The sequence below is a fragment of the Mustela putorius genome, unplaced genomic scaffold, assembly GCF_011764305.1.
Source record: "Mustela putorius furo isolate JIRA1106 unplaced genomic scaffold, ASM1176430v1.1 tig00000743_pilon_pilon_pilon, whole genome shotgun sequence".
Classification (NCBI taxonomy): domain Eukaryota; kingdom Metazoa; phylum Chordata; class Mammalia; order Carnivora; family Mustelidae; genus Mustela; species Mustela putorius.
This window is the reverse complement of record NW_025421464.1, coordinates 7393381-7414247: the sequence shown is the minus strand read 5'-3', so window position 1 is coordinate 7414247 and position 20867 is coordinate 7393381. Positions and strand designations below refer to the sequence as shown.

General features: G+C 41.6%; 1 protein-coding gene across 7 annotated transcripts in view; it reads right to left on the bottom strand.

Annotated features, from left to right (window-relative positions):
• The window catches only part of RALGAPB (Ral GTPase activating protein non-catalytic subunit beta), an 81201-nt gene extending 68064 nt beyond the window's left edge, over positions 1-13137 (bottom strand). For 6 of the 7 annotated variants that reach the window (XM_045084190.1, XM_013053316.2, XM_013053318.2 and 3 more), the window contains exon 1: positions 13002-13137. The gene's annotated coding sequence lies outside the window, so the exon portion shown is untranslated. Of the gene's footprint in view, positions 1-12507; positions 12618-13001 lie in introns of those variants that run through there. The other variant, XM_045084191.1, reaches the window with a different exon arrangement.
• Between the last annotated feature and the right edge of the window lie 7730 nt (positions 13138-20867).

The window sequence follows — 20867 nt, the reverse complement described above, 5'->3', positions numbered from 1 at the left end:
GGTTGCGGGTGTGTGGGTACATATGCGCATGCTCTCTCTCTCCCTAAAGATAAAATATATCTTGGAAAAAAACCAACTCAATGAATATTAATGAATGTTATCTCTATTTCACAGTTGAAAAAGCTGAGACAGGGAAAGGTTTGCTGCTTACCTGAAGGCTTCAGAGCAATAACATGGTGGAGCTGGGTTTTAATCCCTATCTGTTGGGTTTAGCATGTACTACCTTCTCCCTATCCTATACATTCTCTGTGCATGTACTGCTTCTCCCTGTGCTGTATAGTCTCATGAAATGGTCTCTGTCTATCATGAACATGAAAAACTTTCAGCCACAGAAAACACAGCTGTATGAATACAATGTAAATGTTACAATCATAAACATGAAGAGAATCAAGGATGGTTAAACTCTTTCCAATTAATCTCTGCTAACTTCCAACTTCTACTTGTTCTGAAATCTGTATGCCCAGCCAGCAGAGTTTAAGCAAAATATATGGGTATACTTAATCTTTAAAAAGTTCTATCCTTTAAGCTAATTTTCCTTCATACTGGGCAAGACTAGCATTGTTCAATTTTATTTTCAATTGAAAATATTGAAATTATTTTCAATTGAAAATTCAATTTTCAATTCAATTTTAAACTTCATTCCAGCTCAATAAGTATCAGTATTTTTCATGAGGATATGGCATTTGAGAATTACAGGTCTGAAGAATGAAGGTGAAACTCCTTAGCATGAAAGTCAAAGTCATTCACAGACTGGTCCCAAACTACCTTTCTTTCTCATTTCCACACAGAGGAACCCACCATGTTCCCTTACCCTCTTTCATACTTCCTACCCCCAACCCTCCTCAATTTTCTCAGCTTCTCTGGGAATCTTATGGACTCTGGGCCCTGTACCTTTCCATACCCTCTGAGATCTGATGTCCTCCTCTGGATGAAAAGGCCCTGAAAGTGGGAAGGCAAGAGAGCTGGACCAGCATCTAACAAGATACCTACCATCTGAAGGAAGGGTGGATTCGACTACTAAGATTAGCTCAGTTTCCTTGGGTTTATAAGGAATTCCCCCAAGGATATTCTGGTGCCCTCCCTGCCCCTCCCAAAATAATGGAAGGGGGAAAAGGGAAAGTTCTGATAGGGAACCGTCCCTATCAGATGACAATTTATATTCCTATGCCATACATTTTTTCTCACCTCTTCTAGTCAACATATATACGAGTACATATACATGCAGTGCATACACAGTATAATATACATATAAACGCTAGACATAGTCTCTTACATAAATGCACAAGAATATTACACAAGGACTTTTGTTTCAGTGTAGTTTTTTTACATTTTTCATTTTATTTGGCTTCATGTCCTATCCAAATAGTTCACTTCCCTAGACAGATAATCCATGTTGACAACCTAATGTTTCCTCTTGTGTTTGCTCTACCCTAACTCAATCATATTAAAATAATTTTACATACTTGGATAGGCATTGTACACTTTTCTATATCTCTTTTTCCCCCCATTCAACAATGCCTCAACTAATAATACATTCTTTTTAATGACTGTGTAACATTCCACGACATGGGTGTGGTATAACTTATTCAACCAGTCTCCCAACATGTGTATTTACTTTTCATTTCCCACTTTTTTATCACCAGGAAATGATGCAATAAACATACTTATTCATATAAACACTGGCCTTTTAATTTCTATGGGATAAGTTCCCAAGAATGTAACTATTGGATCAAAGGGCATTTGTTTTTAATGTTAATGGGTCTTGCCAGATTGCTTCCCCAAAAAAAGCTGTAACAACTTCCATCTACATTTGGAATGGATGAGAGCCCTTCCCTCCTCTCACTCTCCATCTCCTGCCAGGAATTGCTTTTTTTTTCTTTCTTTCTTAGCCAATTGGATAGGTATGAGGTGAAATTTCACTGTTCTAGTCACATATTTATTTTTTATTTTTTTAAAGATTTTATTTATTTATTTGACAGACAAAGATCATAAGTAGGCAGAGAGGCAGGCAGAGAGAGAGGGGGAAGCGGAGAGCCCTGACGTGTGGCTTCCCAGGACCCTGGGATCATGACTTAAGCCAAAGGCAACAGCTTTAACCCACTGAGCCACCCAAGGCGCCTCCTGGTCACATATTTAAATTTTATAGCTTGAGTCTGGCTTAGGTGGTTTCTGCCTCCCATCTCCTCTGTCAGTGTTTTTCAAACTGTGGGTCATGAAATAAATGTAATGGGTAACGCTTTTGTTTTTAATTACCTGGAATAAGATATACAATAAAGGCAGCAGACATAGTAAAGCCAATATTCTGTGAAACTTGTTTCACTTTTCATAAATGCATATTTCTGGGTCACAGTATAAAATACATTTATTATAGGACGAGGTCCAAAAGTGTGAAAACGTAACCTAGAGTATATATGTAGTCTCCTAGACTTCCTGCAAAACAATTGCTTATTTCTTCACACTTAAGTTTTATATTCATATGGAATTTACTTCTGTAAATGGTATAGGAAAGGTTCAATTTATTTTCTTATAAATGTACAGTCAGTTGTGCCATCATCATCTATTAAAAATACATCCTTTCCCACCAAACTGAAACACCAATTTGTCATATACTAAATCCTCATTTATATAGGAATCTACTTATGAATCTGTTCTATTCAATTATTTATCTATTCCTATGCCAATGCCATAATGATTTAAATTCGGTGGCTTTACAGAATGTCTTAAGATCTGAAAAGGAAGCCCCCCAACCTCCCCTATTCTTTTTCAAAACTTTATTGACTATTCTCAGACCAAATTGTTATGTATGTATTCTTCTATATAAAATTTAAGATGATTTTATACAATTAAAAAAATAAACAAAACCTTGCTAGGAATCTATTTGAAATTGCTTATTCTACCTTCCCAGCCTCATCTTCTACTGACACTTTCCCACACGTACCCCTCCCCCCAACTGTGGCTACTAAGGATCACTAATTCCTTTACTGACGGATCTTTAGTGATCCGTAGTGATACTGAACGATCCTTACTAATGGATCACTCAAACTCAACAAGGTTTTTCATACCCTGTATTACTGCTCAAGCTATTCCTACTGACTACACTGCCACGCCCCACCCTGATTCACTTTACGAAATAATACTCCTTCGAATAACAGCACAAATGTCCTCCCTTTGGTAAGGCTTTTCTACATTCTTCGAATTACCCCTCCTCCATGTGCCTATTACATGCTGGTCTTATCAAGCTTCATATTAACTTATTTGTTAACCATGTAAAGATATCTTCACCACAATAGTGTCAACCTTTTCTGAGTGAAAACCTCACTTCCTAAATCTTTGAGTAGTCCTAGCATGCAATAGATAATAAATAAATGTTACAGAATGTTAAGGTTTACCAGTGGGAAACCGGAAGACATTAGAAAGTTCCCTTTATTCCACTGAGGTATGTCCAAAATTTTGCATGTTATACACAAATAAAATTGGAAAATGTCCATTTGTTTTATGTTATTAGTTTTGTTTTGTTTTTTAAGATTTTATTTCTTTGAGAGAGAGGGTGAGAGAGAGAGTGAGAGCACGAGAGAGAGGAGGATCAGAGGGAGAAGCAGACTCCCCACTGAGCAGGGAGTCGGGGTTGGATCCCAGGACTCCAGGATCATGGCCTGAGCCAAAGGCAGATGCTCAACCAACAGAGCCACCTAGGTGCCCCTACAATATTAATTCTTTAAGTGGTAGGTAGATGGTTTCCAAATATCTAAAGAATATTTAATTACTATTTAGCTTGCATTCCAGACAACACACTATTGGCAGAAAAAAAATGTTTTAAGGCAAAAAAAAAAAAGGACAAGCTAGCTTTCAAACTCCACTGCACATGTAAGAATCATGGAGGGGCAGGGCAGGAGTGGTGGTGCTGCTGCTGCTGCATATCTCCAGGTCCTGTATCACTAGAAACTGAAATTCTGTATAGGTCTGCATTGGGGCCTGGGAATAAGCATTTTTAAGAAATAGCTGCTATCCCTCCCAATTCTGAAAAAGACAGGAGTATTATTCTTTAACAACAACAACACTGTGAAAGACCAATCAAAACAGGTTTAATAGCTCTTAAATTCTTTTTTTTTTAATTTTTTTTAAAGATTTTATTTATTTATTTGACAGACAGGGATCACAAGCAGGCAGAGAGAGGGAGGCAGAGAGAGAGGGGAAATAGGCTCCATGCTGAGCAGAGAGCCCAATGTGGGACTCCATCCCAGGACCCTGGGATCATGACCGGAGCTGAAGGCAGAGGCTTTAAGCCACTGAGCCACTCAGGCACCCCTAGCTCTTAAATTCTTTTTTTTTTTTTTTAAAGATTTTATTTATTTATTTATTTGACAGAGATCACAAGTAGGCAGAGAGGCAGACAGAGAGGAGGAAGCAGGCTCCCAGCTGAGCAGAGAGCCTGAATCAGGGCTCGATCCCAGGACCCCGGGAACATGACCTGAGCCAAAGGCAGAGGCTTTAACCTACTGAGCCACCCAGGTGCCCCTAGCTCTTAAATTCTTAAAGACTTTAAGAAACAAACATGTAAAGTAGGAAGGTATAGAAAAGATACAGTGACAAAGTTGAACTTAACTATTAAAATCTATATAACAGAAAAAACATGCTAAATTTAACAAAATACATATAAACAAAAAGTATTAAGACAAAAGTGTGATTATAATTACAGGCAAATTAAATAAAACAAGAGAAAATAAACATTGGAAATAAACATGAATTAAAAAACAAAGCAGGGTGCCTGGGTGGCTCAGTGGGTTAAGCCTCTGCCTTCTGCTCAGGTCGTGATCCCAGGGTCCTGGGATCGAGCCCCACATCGGGCTCTCTGCTCAGCATGGAGCCTATTTCCCCTCTCTCTCTGTCTGCCTCTCTGCCTACTTGTGATCTCTCTCTGTCAGATAAATAAATAAAATATTTTACAAAAACAAACAAACAAAGCAACAAAGACATTGTTTTGTACCTATTAAACTAGCAAAATAAGTGATAAAACTCAACTCTGAAAAACAAACAAACAAACACCTTAACTCTGATTAGCAGGTAAGGCCACTAAGACACACTGAAGAATTTAAGTCAATGGTTTTCAATACAAAAGAACTGCCTCCTAGCGGCCATTTTGGAAATATGACGTGCACTTCTGGTTAACACAATGACTGGTGTGTGCTACTGGTATTTATGGGCAGAGGCAGGAAATCTAGACATCCTGCAATCCAGGAGACAGTCCTGCACAATGAACAATTACGCTACTTTTCACATGACTATCAAATGTCCGCCAAAAAATCATTTTGTTCGTAACTATCTAAGCCTAGAAGTGTAACTCCATTTTATACAAAAATATATTTTGTGCTAGTTTAATATACACTGAATTTTCCAGTAGTGCAATTAATCGTGTAAACTGCGAAAAGACTGGACCCTTTTATGTTTAGAACCTTACCATACCAAGAATTGTTTTAAAAAAACTGTTGACCGTTTCAGGAAAATCACATCACCAAAGGCTATGTCACTGGTGGTATCTGGGCTGCTGATACCATACACTGCTGTCAGAAACTACATATACAATTCTGTAGTCCTTATTTCAAGAACTACATATACACTTCTGTAGTCCTTATTTCAAAATGTCAAATATATGAGAAAAGAAAGTCTCTTCAATAAATGGTGCTGGCAAAGTTGGATATTCAGATGTAAAAAAAAAAAAAAAAAAAACCTAAACAACCCCTACCTTACATCATTTACCAAAATTAACTCAAAATGGATTAAAGACTTAATTGTAAGACATGAAACTCCTAGAAGAAAATATAGGAAAAAAGCTCCTTGACATGGGTTTTGGTAATGGATTTTTTTGGAAATCATATCTAAAGCACAAGTAACAAAATTAAAAAGAAGTGGAACCACATGAAACTGAGAAGCTTCTGCACAGCAAAAGAAACCATCAACAAAGCGAAAAGACAACGTATTGAGTGGGGAAAAATACTTGCAAACCACGTATGTGATAAGGAGTTAATATCCAAAACACACAAAGAACTCATACAACTCAAGGGCAAAATAACCCAATTAAATTAAATAAATAACCCAATCCAATTAAAAATGGGCAAAGGATCTGAACAGACATTTTTCCAAAGACTATATATGAATGGACAGCAGTTACTCAAAAAGGTACTCAACATCATTAGTCATTAGGGAAATGCAAATTGAAACCAAAATGGGATATTTACGTCATGTTAAAATGTTAAAATGGCCATCATCAAAAAAACATAATAAATGCTGGCATGGATGTGGAGAAAAGGAGACCCTTGTACACTGTTGGTGGGACTGTAAACTGCTACAAGCCACTGCAGAAAAAAGAACGAAATATCCTTAAAAAACTAAAAAAGGACTAACATATGATCCGGCAATTGTACTTCTAGGAATATATCCAAAGGAAATGAAAATGCTAATTCAAAAAAGATACCCGCACCCCCATGTTCACAGCAATGTTAATACATGGAAACAACCAAAGTGCCCACTGATGGATAAACGGATAAAGAAGTTGTGGGGGGGCGGGTGTGTAACATAACATTATTTAGCCATAAAGAAACAAGAAAATTCTACCATTTGCAACAACATGGATGGACCCTGAAGGCATTATGCTAGGTAAAGCTAGACAGAGAAAGACACATACTATATGATCTCACTTAAAAGTGGCATCTTAAAAATAAACAAAAGTACCCCACCAAAATCATAGAAAAAGGGATCAGATTTGTGGTTACCAGTGATGGGCGCTTTGGGGAGGGGAAATTGGAGGAAGGTGGTCAAAATGTACAAACTTCCAGTTACAAGATAAATAAGCACTAAGAATATAATGTACAATGTGATGACTATAGTTAACACTGTTGAATGACATACAGGAAGGCTGTTAAGAGAGCAGATCCTAAGAGTTCTCATTACAAGGAAAATATTTTTTTTCTTTTTATTGTATCTACTGGAGATGATGAATATTAACTAAACCTATTGTGGTAAGCTATAGGCAAGACACTGAAGAAGTTCAGAGGACTGATTACTTTTGATTGAAAGAAGGGTTGAGCTGGAAAACAACAGGACAAGATCAGGGAAGAATGAATAGGGTATTGAAGGAAGGTCACAATTTTAACAGAGATAAGAAAATTAAGTGAATAAGGGTGAGAGTAAAAAGAGGAGGGAAGAAAAGGAAAATATATGAAGAAGGGTATTTGCTTCAATCAGCAAAAAAAAGCACCTAAAAAACCTAAACTAAAAACCTAGAGTGGCAAGAAAGAAAGTTGTATGTAGAAGGGATAAGATTTCAAAGATAAACTGTGACCAATTTTTAAAGAGTACAAATGCTAGGATTGGAGATTTATAATTAATTTAATAAAAACTCGGGCAGTGAGCGCCTGGGTGGCTCAGTGGGTTAAGCCTCTGCCTTCGGCTCAAGTCATGATCTCAGGGTCCTGGGATCAAGGCCCGCATTGGGCTCTATGCTCAGCGGGGAACCTGCTTCCTCCTCTCTCTCTGCCTACTTGTGATCTCTGTCAAATAAATAAATAAAAGCTTAAAAAAAAAAATTGGGGGCAGAGAATGAGAGAATATTAACTTTATCATAGAAATGATACAGTAGGAACTAGAATTTGGTGTAAGTATCCAAGACAGGCTGAGGGACGATAGAAAAGTAAACGCTAGTGTAGCTAATATACTGAGGGGGAGGGAGGGAAGGATGGGGACGAGGCAGGGAGGACTGGGCCCTGCAGTGAGAAATGAAGACAAAACTGAAGTTAGATAATTAAGGACTCTGACTGCTAAGTTAAGGATCCTGGGTCTCCTCCCCAGATAGGCTCGGTCAGCTATCACCCAGAGCTACTAGAAGAGAAGTCTCCAAAAGTAAATAGAACAGGAGGAAGGAGAAGATGATGACAACGCACCCCTGCAGTTCACTTAACTTCTTCCTAACTCTACATGTATCCATTTTCTAGGTAATCTCCCTGGAGGTTTCTACTATCAGGTGATTGTGTGCTGGTAACAGCTTAAGATTTGTAGGTTCTACCTCAAAGCAACATGAATGTTTGGTCTAACTGACGGATGACCAAAATGATCAATACAGTGGTAGTGGCAGATGCACTGAGACCACAGTCTGACATTAATTACATCAACCGACTCAACCAGTATTTATTGCATGCTTTCTATACACCATGCACAGGGAAGAATAACAGTGAATAAATAAGATCCCTAATCCCAAGAAACTTCAAGTCTAATTACAGAGAACAATTTTTTAAGACTTCATAAAGTAAATCCAGACATCAGTTATTTCATGAAACATTTATTAAACCTGTTATGTGTCAGGTATTGTCCTAGGATAGGTACGCAGATATAAACAGGACATGATGGCTGTCCAAGGGAAGCTTTCACAGGGAGGAAGTCAAGAGAAAATCCATGACACCACAGTACTGTAGAATTTAACATGATTAACTAACATGATGAGTTTTGAAGTCAGCATTAAACAAGAGAAAAACTACTAGAGATCTTGCTTGATAACAATGTGCCTTTGTAAAAACTGATCATTTTGAAAGAACTCCCACATGGTATTTCATTTTATTCTAATAACAAGCTTAGAAAGTTCAGGAAAACAGACGTACTAGACAGGAGGTGAGGAAACAAAAAAGGCTGTAACTTGCTCAGAGCCATATTAAGTGACAGTAAAGCTGGGACAAGAAACTCCATCTTTTGCTCCAAAGTCCAATGTTCTTCCCTTTTGTTCTGACTCCATATCTCCCCATTATGACCTTGGAAAAGTCACCTGGCATTTCTTTGTCATAGTTTCCTCAACTACAAAACAGGGAAAACACCTGCAGTACCTAAAGGAACTCGCGGGAAGGATCAAATAAAGTGACATAAGTCAACATACTTTAAGACGTACAAAGGCAAAGTACACACTATCAGGCATGCCTTGTTTCTCTTAGGAAAAACACGGTACAGGGTGCCAGAATAGTGAGTAAATAAATGAACCATGCTGGATTTTCAAGCACAAATTGCTTTCAAGGTCACCCATATAACTTTATGACAAATAAAGACAGAAGGGTTATAGTTTACATTTCTGTTGTAGTCCCACTGACTCTACAAGGCAAATTATCAATCAAGTTTCATCAGAAAGGAATGTGTTCACCTATATACCAGATTCTGCTGGGGATCCTATCAGACACCTGAATCACAACAAAGAAATACAGGTTGTGCCTGTATTCCTCCCTAAAAGGGTAAATAGGTAGTTTTTGCTAGTCTGTTTAAAAAAAAAAAGGCATGAATACTATGAACACCCTGCCTGCCCCCAACCAGCACCCCACACTTTTCATCCTTTATGTCTCAGACCTGCTCTGTCCAATATAGTAGCCATTTCCACATGTAACTACTTACATTTAAATTATAAATTCAGTTCCTCATTTATATTAGTCACATTTCCAGTGCTCAGTACTCACATGTGGCTAGGGGCTACCATACTGGACAGTGCAGAGAAAGAATAACTCCATCACTACAGAAAATTCTACCCAGCAGAGCTGCCTAAGATACTATACTTTTATTTTTATTACAACTCTAACTAGACTATAGACTCCTTGAGGACAGAGCCTGTGTCTTATTTATTCTGGTATTCTCAGGATATAAAGTACATGTCACACAAAAAGCATTCACTATACATCTAATTGAATATCTCAAACATAGCCTACTCTGTCATTTCCCCAACCCCAAAACACACACACACACACACACACACAATAACAAACAAGACATCCTCTCATGTGGGGTACGGAGGTGAAAGGAAATTCTGCATGCAGAGGAAGGAACCTGCTTTCTAGCCCAATGTACTAGAACCTAACCATGTAATCTTGGGCAAACTACCTACTATCTTCATGTCTAAAAAGTTAGAATTAAACTCCATGTACTTTAATTCTAAAACTTTAATCATCTTGTACCAAAAGAAATCATGTATTCTATCCTAAAAAGGTTTTTACACAAGTCAGAAAACACATCTGCTAACACTGGTGAGTATCTCAAATTAAACAGAATCCATTTCCAAGTCTCAGGCTATCTTGATTGCAGCCACTTTTGGTCTTTAATGAACACGTGAAATATTTCACCTTTACTCTGGATATCAATTACAGAGTAAAACCTCAGGCTTAAAGATTGAGTTTCTTCCATGCGCTGAGGCCAGAACTGGATACTCTGTTCATATCTGATCAGAAAGAAACAAGGGCAAGTTTCTTGAGTATCTGAATTTAACAAGAATTGTCCCATCAGTTTCTCTAGTAGCTTTAGCCTAAAAATTGACATAACAGTCCAAAATGGAACCAAGAGAATCTTTCTATAACAACCCTTATCCAGCAAAGAAAGTCGTGTTTTTTTTTTTAAGATTTTATTTATTTATTTGAAAGACAGAGATCACAAGTAGGCAGAGAGGCAGGCAGAGAGAGAGGAGGAAGCAGGCTCCCTGCTGAGCAGAGAGCTGGATTCGGGGCTCGATCCCAGGACCCTGGGATCATGACCTGAGCTGAAGGCAGAGGCTTTAACCCACTGAGCCACCCAGGCACGCCTAAAGAAAGTCTTTATAAAAAAGTACATATTTTTTGGTCCACATACCTCATCATATGTTCTTAAGATTTTCTTTACTTATTTGACAGAGAGATCACAAGTAGGCAGAGAGGCAGGCAGAGAGAGAGGAGAAAACAGGCTCCTGCTGAGCTGAGAGCCCGATGCAGGGCTCCATCCCAGCACCCTGAGATCATGACCTGAGCTGAAGGCAGAGGTTTAATCCACTGAACCACCCAGGCACCCATGCTTCACCATATTTAAGTGCTATAAAAAAATCTTTACTGTCCAAAAACCTCTTCATAATGACCTTCACACACATATTCACTCATTCCCTTTTATAAACTTTAAGTGGTTCGAAGACTAGCCAAGAACAAACACAATCTGAATTACTAGTCTGCCTTTCTTTAAAATCAGTAAATATGCTAGGCAATAGCAATTCAGGCATTCTAAAATAAATATATACTAAGTTTGTCAAATCCTCTGACATCAAGGTTTTCATCTTCATTAAGTACTACCTATATCATCTCTCCTAGTGAACAGGATGAACTACTATCGACAGCCAATTCCATCTACTAGCATTTACCGAGTACCAATGAGGTAATAACAACAGTTAGTAAATGACAACTACACACTATTTTGGACAACATATGCAAAGGCCTAAGGACAATTAAAGGTCTCCACTGCAGAACTGATCATATCTGATTATGATAAAATCAGATTTTTTTTAAAAAATTGACCAATGCTAATTACATATCATCCTACATAGTGCCATGCCAGTGTAAGAACTCAATGTGTTTGTCCAACTGCTTGATGGATAAATTAATGACCCTAACTAGAATGTTTCCAATCAAAAAGAACAAAACTCTATAGGCTAAGAACTACCAAACACCTTTTGCAAAAATGGGAATAGAGAAGAATCTGTCTGCAGCGTGAAGTCTATGTCATAGAATAGACTCAAACATGCCAATCTCTAAAACCGGTGTAAATCTGTATCAAAACACTGGAAGGAAGAGATAATATAGTTCAAGTTGCTCATAATCCAGAAGAGACAGAAATGCAACACAGAAAAAGAATTAATAAATTCCATTATGATGATGCTAAACAGCATATAAGAACGACCCAGGGTGGTTTAGTGTCACAGACACAGGCATCCTGAAGGGCATGTGGGGAGTTAGGCAGCCAGAGACTGGAAGAAAAAGCTCTGTGCACATGTGTAAGAGAGAGCAGAAGTGTGTGCATTTGAGGGGAGTGGGGACAAAGCATGGAGGATAGCCTAGGCAGAAGAACGGCATATGCAAAGATGACCCAGAAGTTAAAGACATTAGACCCATGAGTACTGTACATCCAGGAAAACTGCAAACTAACAGTTTTACATGAGATGTATACACTGTAAAGGTACAGCAACTCAGAAATCCTGTAGACAAAGTTACTTTTCATCCAAGTGGTTTTCACAAAGTAGAGTCGTCACTGGGCCTAAAGATACTATCTTTGCAAGTGCGACTTGCATTTTTAACAAACTCCCAGGTGATTCTCCTACACATTTAAACTGGAGGCACACTGAAACGTCGTCTGAGATACAGGACTCCCCACCCCAGCAGTTCCCAAAGTTTGCTACACACTGGAATCACATGGGTCTCCTTAAAAAAAATACTGGTTTGGCTCCCCTTTCCTTCCCCCCAAACATTCCGATTTAATCAGTCTGGGTGTGCTGCCTAAGGTTTGGGAATCTTTGAAAGTGGCCCCAGGTGACTTCAACGTGCAGCAAAGTTGGGAGAGCCACTGACCTAATTGTTAAGAACTTCAATCTGGAGTCAGGCTGCCTGCGACCAAATTACCAGTTATGTGACCTTGGGCAAATAAGTCACCAAACCATTCAGAGCCTCAGTTGCATCGTCAGTAAAATGGGGATAACCATCCTACCTTACAAGCTTGTTGTGAAGTTAGATGTGGTGAACGTAATGGCCTGGCACAATGCCTGGCGTCTAGTGAGCGCTTAACAAGGGTTAGCTGTTTATCCTCGTTATTAACTCTTCCTCACCCGGCTGTCATTGTGCAATGGGTAGCATCATCCCCACAGGGCGGCAGCAACTCAAGCAACCCTTCTGCTGGACCAAATTCCTCGCCGGAGTTGTCCAGCTTCGCTCCCGACCCGCCCCCTCCCCCAGGTTGCCAGGAGAGCGCATCGCCCGGCCCAGGGAGGTCCCAAGGGCTAGACCGAGTCCGAACAGACCCGATACAAGCCGCCGACTCCCAGCACCCCCACCCCGAGTCAGGTCCGGGCTCTGCCGGACCCCGCGGGTCCCCCGAGAAAAGCAGAGTCGTGGTTCCGAAGGCAGGGATTTGGTCGTTTCGGGACCGCCCGGAGGGGAGGAGAGGGGAGGGTCCGGCCGCGACGGGGAGGGCCCTCCGGTTACCTGAGGCGACGGGCGGGGCCCGCATCGCTGGGGCGGGCGCCGCCGCCGCCGCCGCCGCCGCCGCCGCCGGCCGCGCTCGGCCTTCCGCCTCACGCTACCCGCGCCATAGTGCCGGCGCTTTTGCTGCCCAGGCCGGCTATTCTCGGGCGGTCGGTCCGTCCACCCGTCAGCGACTCTCCGAGGGCGCCGGGGGACGACGAAGGCCGGTCGGGCCAGCCGGCTGGGCTCCGCTCTGGCAACTTCCGACTGCCAGGGGCGGTAGCGTCAAATAACTCCCCGAACCGAGTGAACCACTGCGCGTGCGCGCCGCGCCTGATCAGAGACTTCTGCGGGGGTCCGAAGCCGCGGCGTCAAATAATTCCCGAGACACGGCGCCGGAAGCTGCGCGTGCGCAGCTATCCCAGATCGCCGCGCGGGGCATAGTCCCTCCTTCCTTTCCGGATCTATTGGAGTGGGAGGAGTGAAGTGACGGAGTCATCTACTTCATCTCAATACCGCCTGGGGGGTGGGGGAGGTGCTCCACCTGCGTCCCTGTGAATTCGTCCAGGCTTCGCTGGTTTTCGGTGCGGTAGGAGTAAAGGACTTCTGTGCAAGATTGTGACTCCCACCCAGGTTCTAGGAGTTTCTCACTCCCACCGTTACAGCACCTTTTCTTTGAAATGTTTCCCTTCTCCCGCTGCCCCCTTATTACCTGGGCATAGCGTTAACTCTAAGAAATACTCAATTCCAGGCCCAGAGCGGACTACAAAGATGAATCAGACATCAGAGCCTCTGGTTAAGGAGCTGAGTCTGACATAGGCGAGAAGACATAAGTAGTAATAATAATAGCAGGAGATACCGGTTTGAGCACCTATGATGCGCCGTAGATTTTGTAAACATTACCTCTCTCAATAATTTGGTTTCAGCCTCAACGAAGAAGATAATAAATACCCTTAAATAGTACAACTCAAGTGCCTTGGGACTGTAAAGGGGGAAACTCGGGCTGAGAGAGAAGAGGTGGGAAGCCACAGCCTTGAGACTGTCCTTGCTATTTAGAGATACAGGATCAGGGCGTTGAGTAGGCTGAAGGCATGGTTGTCTGAGGCTGAAGAGAGCAGAGAAAATGCTGACTCCTCCTTACCTTCAATTAGAACAGACCACGGGAACTGATACTCTCATAAAGATATGAGTGTTTCCCCAAGACCTTGCCACCTCTCCAACCTCACCCCAAGAAAGTTGTTAGAGGAAAGAGGAATAAGGAGTAAGAATGTTCCAGGACAGGAGTGGGGCTATATCCAGGACACTTTGTGGATCAAAGCAATGCATTTCAATTAAACACAGTGTGACGAACACTGCCAGAGGCTCACTCAAGAGCTATTCCAACCACCTATCCCTTGCCTTTCAGAACTACAGAGACTGGAAAGCAAAGCATACCATTTCCAACCTCCCTTGCAGCTAGGAGTGGCAACACAACAAAGTTCTGGCCAATAGGGTGTAGATAGAAGTCCGAAGGGAGATCTTCCCTTCCAGAAGAAAAAGGAAGTCTTTGGAGACATTTGTGATCTTCACCTTTTCCCTACTTCATTCATGGAATTCAGGCACAACACCTGGAGGTTCTGCAGTCATCTGGAGACCATGAGGAGGACTATGTTTAAGGGAGGTGGAACAGAAAGACAAAAGAAGCATGGTTTTTTAGGACATACTCAAGCAGCTGCACAAACCCTGGACTACCTTCTTGTTTTGTGAGACAGGGAAAATCATATTTAGATGGGAGCTTGTTGAGTTATATATGTTACTTTCAACCATACTCATTTCTAACATACTAAATATTGAATACCTGTAATATATCAGATAGGTAAGGGGCTGTAATGAGGGTAATAGATTGAAAGAGCAACAGATGGTAGGAATTGGAAAATTGAGAGATACAGGACTAGGAAGCTGTCTGAAAACTCTTAGAGAGAGGTTGAAAATACATCTAGTTCTCCCTGGTGACTTTAATTCATTTCTGAAAATTCTGACCCTAAGCAAAAGCTGTTAAATGAGGAATATATGTTTCTATTAGTTTTAATGGGAAAACCAAAAAAATGTTCAATTCCAACGCAAGATACCGAAATATTTTAACAGAAAAATATATCAATGGAGTAATGAAGATAAAAATTATATAAACAAATTATTTTAAGTCAGTAGTATGGCTCTTACATAAAATGCAAAGTGAAAGAACTATTGTACTGTTCAGAAGATAAGATTCAATATTTGGTGGGGGTTGGTGGAGAAAAGATGCAAGAGAGTCATTCTTTCTTTTTTATTTAAGTAGGCTCCACACCCAATGTAGAGCTTTGAACTCACAACCCTGAGATCAAGAGTCAGATGCTCTAATGACTGAGCCAATCATGTGCCACAAGAGTCATTCTTTTCATTTATTTATTTGAGAGAGAGAGCGTGAGAGACGATATGAGTAGGGGAGAGAGGCAGAGGGAGAGGGAGAAGTAGAGTCCCCGCAGGGCAGGGAGCCCAATGCTGGACTTGATCCCAGGACCCTGAGATCATGACCTGAGCCAAAGGCAGGTGCTTAACCAACTGAGCCACCCAGGGCCCCTCCAAGAGTCATTTTTAAAGGTAATACATTTCTGCACATTTTTCTTTTCCCTTTTTTTTTTTAATTTTTGAGGGCTTCACTTAAACCAACATAAGAATAAAGTTATAACATGTGCGCGCGTGCGCGCGCACACACGCACTTGCTGACGGGGTGGGGGGGTTGGGGGGGATAAAACATAACACTTTGAAACATGTGTTTCAAGTGGATGTAAAGTGTTTCAGACTGCAACAGATTGAGGAAACATGAAACACTACACAGAGGGAAACCTTTTGGTTTCTCCAGACACAGGCCCCATTCAAACCTGTTCCACATCATAATTTCTAACTAGAAGAGTAGAACAAATTGGGAGTATCTTCTTCTGAAACTGTTATGTCAAAAAAATCACTTTGTATTGTATACTTATTTACTGTGTATTAAAAGGCATTGCAGGGACGCCTGGGTGGCTCAGTTGGTTAAGCAGCGTCCTGGGATCAAGTCCCACATTGGGCTCCTTGCTCAGCAGGGAGCCTGCTTCTCCCTCTGCCTCTGCCTCCACTCTGTCTGCCTGTGCTCACTCTCTCTGACAAATAAATAAAATCTTTTAAAAAAATAAAAGGTGTTGCATTCAGAAAAGGAAAAATGGAGTTATATTACCTTTTTTCTCCAAAGTTGGCTAGATAGGTAGGTTGATGGGTAGAAAGAAAGAAAGATATACAAAAGCCATCCCACAGTTCTTAGAATGTAACCAACACTCTTCACACTGAGAAATAGGATCCATGTTCCCTCTGCTTGAGTCCGGTTGTGACTGTTCTAGCCAATGTGGTGGAAGGAATACTATGTGACTTAGGGAACTAGGTCATAAAGAGGATACAGCTTCCACTTAGTTTACCCCCTTTTGCAATCTCACCCTTGGAACCCAGTCACCACGCTGGTAGGAAGCCCAGGCCACATGAAGAAACCATGTGGAGGTATTCCTGCTGACAGCCTGAGCTAATGTCTCAGCTGGCAACATTAAATTGCCAGATACATGAATGAGGAAGACTTCAGATCATTCCAGTCCCCAGCTTTTATGCCATATGTGACACCGAGCAGAACAGAGACAAGGTAATCCTGTTGAGCTCAGACCAGAGAGCAGATTCATGAGCAAAATAAATATTGTCAGTGTTTAAAACCACTAAGTTTTGGGGTAAATTGTATGCACTCATAGTAATTAAAACACTTTCAAGAGCCATAACTAAGAAAAGCTGTTAACAGATGTATGAGAGGTATGTCATCTGTAGCCAATTTTTTCTTCTTTTTCAAAGTACACAGAACTAGTTTGGAGTAGATAATGGTTGGGAAGACCCACTTCTATTTCTCTTGAACTTAAAACAATACCGGCACAGTAGGTACTCAATAAACATTCATTGGATGGATGGATAGATGTGGTGGGGGATCGGTAGTGGATGGAAAATTCATTGGCTCAGCATCTAACCCACTTTCTTGCTCTACTGTTAAGTCTTAGTGAATAATATCCAGTGGCTATTGGCAGTACCATCATTAGATCTAGGTAAGAAATCCCCTGTCCCAGACCCCGTGCCTCAAGGAGTGCTGCATATCGGATCAGTATTCCTCAGACTTTTCCAAGCGCCCCTCCAAGGCCAACAATGCCACCTTGGAAGGGTGCCCCAATTCAGAAAAGGCCCCACATGGGTCTTGTAAGCTAGAAATTTCCATCCTGAAGTTTTCTAAGCTTCACTCCAGCGGTTGAGACTGGCCAGAGCCAGAACTGCCTTCCAGGCAGGGTGATGCACTCCCAGACCAAGTCCATCACCTGTGAGTCTCAGTCTTTATTTCCACTCTTTGAAGACCTCTTCAGCCTTCTGTCTTACCACCCCCCACCCCCAACACTTATGTGTGAGGTTGACCGATGCCTTGAAGAGCTCCAGGACTAATATATATGGAATCATTCAAGTCTCATGGCCAGTTCTGGTTCCAGGAGGATAGCCTGGTGAGGAACTCACTCTTGCTAGCAGAATTTCTTTCACCAGTTTGTGTGAGATTGGGCTCCCAAAATGGTGTTGGCATGATGATTTGGGTGACTCTCTCTCACATTGAAACCAGGACTCTGAGCATTGAATTTAGGACTCTGAGCTACCAACAGCCCACTGCAGATGCTTGGGCTTGAGTTGCATGATGTGGCCCCAAGTGTTGGTTTGCACCTCTGTGTTCAGGCCATGTTCAGATTGCTCTGACCTATTGCAGCCAGGGCGATGGGGGAGGGGAGCAGCAGAGGTCTTCTACTCTGTGTGCTCTGCAGTCCCTTCCTCAGCTGGCCCCCAGGGATGTCACCTCACCCCCTTTGGCAGGAGTTGCTATGCCTATCTCCTCCAACAACTTGAAATGTTGCTCTGCAATACTCATGCTCTTCCCATTGATGTACTTTCTTACCTCTAATGGACTTGATGGCGTGGTGCTCCCATCATCTTAAGCCATACAGAAGTGGCTTAAGGGTGGACGTATCTTGTATGAATGGGACTGCTCTTTTTGCAGACCCCTTTCCTGTACTCCCTGCTGGTGGTGGTATGTGGAAGGTGAGTGTGGTCAGCATTGAAAGCAATCACATTTTAGGAACACAGTGGTTACTGCCTGAAGAGTTCAAGACATGATGGGAAGATGTGTTGTCCATGTTTATGAAACAATTTTCCAAAAGGTAAATTTAACATGACCAGAAAATAAATTATCATGCATATTCTTTTTTGCATATTCTGGGTGAGATTAGTATTTGTAGTTCCCATCAATGAGTCCCAGGAAAAATCTCTGAGTCCTTGGAAACCAGTGTATTGACACCCCCGCTCATGGATGATGCAGCATCATGAGTAATAATATACAAGCATTAAATAAATGTATTAGAAGGCTACAAAGTTAGGTTATATTGCTTCAGTACTAACAGGTTCCAAATAGCATACTTCCTGCAGTGGGAAATATGAAATTAGGCAATAATGGCAAATTTTATAGTAAAAAAATGAAGGGATGATTCTTAGACTTGAACTGGAAGAGATCGTGTCTGGATACTACCAAGAACCTTCCTGTGCCCTGATAGGATGATAAATACAGCCCCAGGACCTCCTCCCTAGCCATTATTCTAAATCACCACTAATGAACCACTATACTCCACATGGGCCCATGAATTTTGTGATATATTTTTAAGCAAATTGCTTATATAGAAAAGAGCCACGCAAAAAACATTTGCTCAAGGCCTTGCACATACTAGGGCTGCGTTGGCTAGTGTCCTCTTCCCCCAGTAGCCCCCTCGAGTTTCCCTGAGCTCACTTCCTCCACTCTTGAGAACACCATCTTCCAGGCAGTCTTGCTTGCCAACCTGGGCCTCACTGGAGTAGCTGTTTGTGCCCAGATCATCCCCTCCCATCAAAAGGTCCAATTCATACATATACTCCTTTCCTGCTTGGAGCGAGTGTGCCTGCTCTTTTAAGATCAGAAGATAAATTGTGTGACTAAATAAGGGCAAGCCACTGAGAATGGACTGTTGTCTAAATGCCATGAGCAAGGGCCATCGCAACATGTTTATTCTGAGAACTTGACATGCTGCCTGTTTGCCGGAATCTAGCTAGGCAGCCCAGGGTCATACAGGGAAAAGTCAGCCTGGATAAGCAAATTGACCACAGCACCCAATGCAAAGCGTCCATGGAATACCGTAATAACTGGCCATTTGGAAGCAAGTTAAGGAAGAAATGGGCTTTTTGCCAGGATGCACTGGTGACAAAACCTAACTTATGCTTCCAAAAGAAATAACTTTTGGAAAACTTAGAGAATCAAATGAAGGGGAAGACAGGGGTCAAACTGGGCCAACACAACACATAACCAGGGCCTGGAATGCCAACAGACTTCCTGTTCTGCATCTCTGCCTCTCTCTCTCTCTCTGTATGTGGACTTGCTGACTTCACACTCAATCTGGGTTTTTTTGCATACAGTGAGGGACATATGCTGGGTTTATCCCAGGGCACATCCTCACCCAGTGGGCAGGACAGCCACATACAAGTCATGCATTGGACAATTCATGGGAGCCATTCACATCGGAGTTTACTGTTGAGAAACAGAGATGCTGGGGATGCTTGGCTGAGCCAATGCCACAGAAAATGGAAGGAAATGGATAGGTTTTCCTAGCACATCCTTCTCTGGTGAGGAGTGGCCCTTGATGAGCCCATTCCAAGGGAGTTCAAGGAATCCCATCTTGACCCTTAATGACCTCCCCAATAAAGCTACCAGGAAATAAAGCTGGCCTTCTGATTCCCTCATGGTTATGGAGTGTCAAAGACCAGAACAGTAGGGAGTTCTGAACCCTCTGAATTCCTGTCTACAGGTGTCAATACAGGTAAGTCTCCTGTGTGATGGGTCACACATTCCTTTACTAGTGGGAAATCTCAACAAAAGGATTCGAGGTTATAAACTCCTTGTGTAGGCTTTAGCTGCATTCAACAAGTTTTGATATATAGTATTTTCATTTAATTCAAGTCTGAATATTCTCTAAAGTTTGTTCTGGTTTTATGCCTTTCTGTTGTAGTCACATATTGTAGTCTATTTCATACTGATGCATTGGTATGTGAGATTTGCTTTGCAACATACATTGTGGTCAATATTTAGAAATGTTCCAAATGTGTCTGAGAAAATATATGCTCTCTCACTGTTGGGCAAAGATTTTTAAACGTGTTTTCTAAAATATGTATTAAAATCATGCCTGGGGCGCCTGGGTGGCTCAGTGGGTTGGGCCACTGCCTTCGGCTCAGGTCATGATCCCAGGGTCCTGGGATCGAGTCCCGCATCGGGCTCTCTGCTCAGCAGGGAGCCTGCTTCTCCCTCTCTCTCTCTCTCTGCCTGCCTCTCTGCCTACTTGTGATCTCTCTCTGTCAAATAAATAATAAAAATCTTTAAAAAAAAAAATCATGCCTATATTCCGAAGACCAGAATCTTTGGAAAAGAAGAAACAGGAACTTTACAGTGAAGTTTGGCAGCCTCCCTTTAGCCAAGTAATCAAGGCTAATATCACTAGGGATAAGTCATGTTGATATCATGTGCTCCTGATATGTGACAAGAGGAACGTCACCTCTGTGACAATTCTTTCCCCAAACCCATAACCCCATTCTAGTCATGAGAAACCAGCAAAGAAAGGCAAATAAGGGACATTCTACAAAATACTGACATTCCCAAAACTGTCAAGCTCCAGAAAAACAAGGAAAGACTTGAGAATCTGTTGCAGATTGGAGGAGATAAGGATACACACTGATGAAATGTAACATGGTGTTCCAGATCGGGTC